The following is a 6,209-nucleotide window of genomic DNA, read 5'->3' as shown; positions in this document are numbered from 1 at the left end:
CAACACACTCCTAAACAACGAGTGGGTCAAAGAAGAAATTGCTAGAGAAATTAGCAAATACCTCGAGGCGAATGAAAATGAAAACACAACATATCAAAACTTATGGGACGCAGCAAAGGCAGTGCTAAGAGGGAAATTTATTGCTCTAAATGCCTATATCAGAAAAGAAGAAAAGGCAAAAATTCAGGAATTAACTATCCATTTGGAAGAACTGGAGAAAGAACAGCAAGTTAACCCCAAAGCAAGCAAAAGGAAAGAAATAACAAAGATTAGAGCACAAATAAATGAAATTGAAAACATGAAAACAATAGAGAAAATCAATAAGGCCAGAAGTTGGTTCTATGAGAAAATCAATAAGATTGATGGGCCCTTAGCAAGATTGACAAAAAGAAGAAGAGAGAGGATGCAAATAAATAAGATCAGAAATGGAAGAGGAGACATAACTACTGACCTCACAGAAATAAAGGAGGTAATAACAGGATACTATGAACAACTTTACGCTAATAAATACAACAATTTAGAGGAAATGGACGGGTTCCTGGAAAGACATGAACAACCAACTTTGACTCAAGAAGACATAGATGACCTCAACAAACCAATCACAAGTAAAGAAATTGAAGTAGTCATTCAAAAGCTTCCTAAAAAGAAAAGTCCAGGACCAGACGGCTTCACATGTGAATTCTATCAAACATTCCAGAAAGAATTAGTACCAACTCTCCTCAAACTCTTCAAAAAAATCGAAGTGGAGGGAAAACTACCTAACTCATTCTATGAAGCCAACATTACCCTCATACCAAAACCAGGCAAAGATATTACAAAAAAAGAAAACTACAGGCTGATCTCTCTAATGAATATAGATGCAAAAATCCTCAATAAAATTCTAGCAAATCGTATCCAACAACACATTAAAAGAATTATTCATCATGACCAAGTAGGATTCATCCCAGGTATGCAAGGATGGTTCAACATAAGAAAATCAATTAATGTAATACACCATATCAACAAATTAAAGCAGAAAAATCACATGATCATCTCAATTGATGCAGAGAAGGCATTCGACAAGATTCAACATCCTTTCCTGTTGAAAACACTTCAAAGGATAGGAATACAAGGGAACTTCCTTAAAATGATAGAGGGAATATATGAAAAACCCACAGCTAATATCATCCTTAATGGGGAAAAATTGAAAACGTTCCTCCTAAGATCAGGAACAAGACAAGGATGTCCACTATCACCACTATTATTCAACATTGTGTTGGAGGTTCTAGCCAGAGCAATTAGACAAGAAAAAGAAATACAAGGCATCAAAATAGGAAAGGAAGAAGTAAAACTATCACTGTTTGCAGACGATATGATACTATATGTCGAAAACCCGGAAAAATCCACAACAAAACTACTAGAGCTAATAAATGAGTACAGCAAAGTAGCAGGTTACAAGATCAACATTCAAAAATCTGTAGCATTTCTATACACTAGCAATGAACAAGCGGAGGGGGAAATCAAGAAACGAATCCCATTTACAATTGCAACTAAAAGAATAAAATACCTAGGAATAAATTTAACTAAAGAGACAAAAGACCTATACAAAGAAAACTACAAAAAACTGCTAAAAGAAATCACAGAAGACCTAAACAGATGGAAGGGCATACTGTGTTCATGGATTGGAAGACTAAATATAGTTAAGATGTCAATCCTACCTAAATTGATTTACAGATTCAATGCAATACCAATCAAAATCCCAACAACTTATTTTTCAGAAATAGAAAAACCAATAAGCAAATTTATCTGGAAGGGCAGGGTGCCCCGAATTGCTAAAAACATCTTGAGGAAAAAAAACGAAGCTGGAGGTCTTGCACTGCCAGACTTTAAGACATATTATGAAGCCACAGTGGTCAAAACAGCATGGTATTGGCATAAAGATAGATATATCGACCAATGGAATCGAATAGAGTGCTCAGATATAGACCCTCTCATCTATGGACATTTGATCTTTGATAAGGGAGTCAAGCCAACTCACCTGGGACAGAACAGTCTCTTCAATAAATGGTGCCTAGAGAACTGGATATCCATATGCAAAAGAATGAAAGAAGACCCATATCTCACACCCTATACAAAAGTTAACTCAAAATGGATCAAAGATCTAAACATTAGGTCTAAGACCATAGAACAGTTAGAGGAAAATGTAGGGAGATATCTTATGACTCTTACAATTGGAGGTGGTTTTATGGACCTTACACCTAAAGCAAGAGCACTGAAGAAGGAAATAAATAAATGGGAACTCCTCAAAATTAAACACTTTCGTGCATCAAAGAACTTCATCAAGAAAGTAGAAAGACAGTCTACACAATGGGAATCAATATTTGGAAACGACATATCAGATAAAGGTCTAGTATCCAGAATTTATAATGAGATTGTTCAACTCAACAACAAAAAGATAGCCAACCCAATTACAAAATGGGAAAAAGACTTGAATAGACACCTCTCAGAGGAGGAAATACAAATGGCCAAAAGGCACATGAAGAGATGTTCAATGTCCCTGGCCATTAGAGAAATGCAAATCAAAACCACAATGAGATATCATCTCACAACCACCAGAATGGCCATTATCAACAAAACAGAAAATGACAAGTGCTGGAGAGGATGCGGAGAAAGAGGCACACTTATCCACTGTTGGTGGTAATGTCAAATGGTGCAACCACTGTGGAAAGCAGTTTGGCGGTTCCTCAAAAAGCTGAATATAGAATTGCCATACGACCCAGCAATACCATTGCTGGGAATCTACTCAAAGGAATTAAGGGCAAAAACTCAAACAGACATTTGCACACCAATGTTTATAGCAGCGTTATTTACAATTGCAAAGAGATGGAAACAGCCAAAATGTCCATCAACAGACGAGTGGCTAAACAAACTGTGGTATATACATACGATGGACTATTATGCAGCGTTAAGACAGGATAAACTTATGAAGCATGTAATAACATGGATGGACCTAGAAAACATTATGCTGAGTGAGTCTAGCCAAAAGCTAAAAGACAAATACTGTATGGTCCCAATGATGTGAATCGACACTCGAGAATAAACTTGGAATATGTCATTGGTAACAGAGTTCAGCAGGAGTTAGAAACAGGGTAAGATAATGGGTAATCGGAGCTGATGGAATACAGACGGTGCAATAGGACTAGATACAAAAACTCAAAAATGGACAGTACAATAATACCTAATTGTAAAGTAATCATGTTAAAATACTGAACGAAGCTGCATCCGAGCTATAGGTTTTTGTTTTGTTTTGTTTTGTTTATTTTGTTCTTATTATTGTTACTTTTATTTTTTTTCTCTATATTAACATTCTATATCTTTTTCTGTTATACTGCTAGTTCTTCTAAACCGATGCAAATGTACTAAGAAACGATGATGTGACAGCATCTATGTGATGATGTTAAGAATTACTGATTGCATATGTAGAATGGTATGATGTCTAAAAAAAAAAATGGTCAGCACAATACTGCCTAATTGTAATGTAATTATGTTGGAACGCTGAATGAAGCTGCATCTGATCTATAGTTTTTTGTTTTGTTTTGTTTTGTTTTCTCTTATATATTTTTGTACTTTTTATTTTTATTTGTGTTTTCTCTCTGTGTTATCACTTTATTTCTTTTTCTGTTGTCGTGCTATTTCTTTCTCTAAATCGATGCATATGTACTGAGAAATGATGACCATACACCTATGTGATGATATTAAGAATTACTGATTGCATATGTAGAATGGATTGATTTCTAATGTTGTGTTAGTTAATTTTTTTAATTAATAAAAAAAAATTCTCAGCAAAATACCAGAAAATTGAATCCAACAACTCATTAAAAGAGGTTTACATCATGACCAAGTGATTTTTATACCAGGAATACAAAGATAATTTAACACAAGAAAACCAATTAATCAAGACAGCACATTAACACAAAAAAAGGGAAAATCACATGATCGTCTTGATTGATGCTGAAAAAGGTATTCAACAAAATTCAGCATCCTTTTCTTATTAAAAAAACTTCAAGAGATAGGAATCAAAGGTAATTTCCTTGGTAAGATAAATGGCATATATGTAAAACCGATAGCCAACATTGTACTCAATGAAAAGAGACTTGAAACCTTCCTCCTAAGATCAGGAATAAGGAAACGATGCCCTCTGTCACCACTACTGTCCAACATTGTACTAGAATTCCTGTCTAAAGCAATCGGGCAGGACAAGGAAATGAAAAGCATCCAATTTTGAAAAGAGGAAGTAAATTTTTCATTATTTGCAAATGACAAGATATTATACCTGGGAAATCTTGAGAAATCTACAACGAAGTTACTTGAGCTAATAAAGAAATTCATCAAGGTGGCAGGATTTAAAATTAATGTGCAAAAATTAGTAGTGTTTCTATACACAAGCAGTGACCTAACTGAGGAGTCAGTTAAGGAAAAAATTCCATTCAAAATAACCACTATATGAATCAAGTGCTTAGTAATTAATTAAGGACATAAAGGATTTGTACACAGAAAACTGCATAACATTGCAAAAAGAAATCAAAGAAGATTTAAATAGATGAAAAGACATTTCCTGTTCATGTATAGGAAGGTTAAAAATAGTTAAGATGTCAATTCTCTCCAAATTGATGTATACAGTCCATGCAGTATGAATCAAAAGTCTAATATCCTACTTTGAAGACTTGGAAAAGCTAGTTACCAAATTCATCTGGAAGAGAAATAAACCCAGAATAGCTAAAAGTATCCTAGGAAAGAAGAATGAAGTGGGAGGGTTAACACTTTCTGACTTTAAAATGTATTATTAAGCCAAATTGGTCAAAATAGTATGGTACTGGCACAAGGATAGAAACATTGACCAATAGAATCAAATTGAGAGCACAGAAATGGAACGCTAAATCTATGTTTAACTGATTTTGGCAAGGCCCCCAAATCCACTGAACTGGGACAAGCTAGCCATTCCGATAAATAAGCATGGGAGTTCAGGATATCATAAGCCAAAAGAATGAAAGAGGATCTTACCTCATAACCTATTCAAAAATTAACTAAGTGGATCAAACACCTAAATATAAGAACTAGCACCATAGAGCTTCTAGAAAAAAATATTGGGAAACATCTTCAAGTACCAGTAATAGGAGATAGTTTCCTAATCTTTATGCCAAAGCCTAAGCAACAAAAGCAAAAATAGATAAATGGGAACTCCCCAAAGTCAAATGCTTCTTTACTTCAAAATACTTTGCAAAAGGTGATAAGCAGCCAACTCAATGGGAGAAAATATTTAGAAATTGCACATCAGACAAAGGTTTGATTTCCTGTATACATAAAAAAATCATAGAATGCAACAACAAAAGAACAAACAACTCAATTATGAAATGGACTAAATATATGAATAGGCATTTTTCTAAAGAGCAAATACAGATGGCTCAAAAGCACATGAAAAAATGCTCATTTTCATTAGCTATAAGGGAAATGCAGATCAAGACTACAATGAGATACCACCTCAGGCCTATAAGAATGGCTGCTATTAAACAAATAGGAAACTACAAATATTGAAGAGGACTAAAGTAATTAGGACACTTACCCCAGGAAATGTATAGTGGCACTGCCACTATGGAAAACAGCTTGGCAAGTCCTTAGGAAGCTAAATATCAAATTACCCTATGACACAGCAATACTACTACATGGTATATACCCAGAAGAGCTGAAAGAAGTGACACAAACATATTTTCACACTGAAGTTCATAGTAGCATTATTCAAAATCACCAAAAATGGAAACAATCCAAATGCCTAGCAACAAATGAGTGGAATAACAAAATGTGGTATATATTTATATGATAGATTAATATTATGCAGCATTAAGACAAAATGAAGTTCTGAAGCACATGACAGGATGGATTATTATTAATCTTAATATTTTCTAGTTTAAGTTTATTCTCAACAGCTGAACTACTAACATTTTGGGTTTAATATTTCTTGCACAAGCAATAAAGGGGTGTAGGAGTGCAGGTGGGATAGGACTGTCCTGTGAATTGTAGGATGCTTGGTAGAACCCCCGGCATCTACTCTTCAGATGCCAATAATAAACCTGAGTTTTGACAACCAAAATTTTCTCAAGATATGAAGAAATGGCCTTCACAAGGAAAAATCACTCCCATTTGAGAACAATACACTGGGCAGAGAGAGAGAGAGA

Source organism: Tamandua tetradactyla, chromosome 11 (assembly GCF_023851605.1).
Source record: "Tamandua tetradactyla isolate mTamTet1 chromosome 11, mTamTet1.pri, whole genome shotgun sequence".
Taxonomy (NCBI): Eukaryota; Metazoa; Chordata; class Mammalia; order Pilosa; family Myrmecophagidae; genus Tamandua; species Tamandua tetradactyla.
This window is presented reverse-complemented; position numbering follows the sequence as displayed.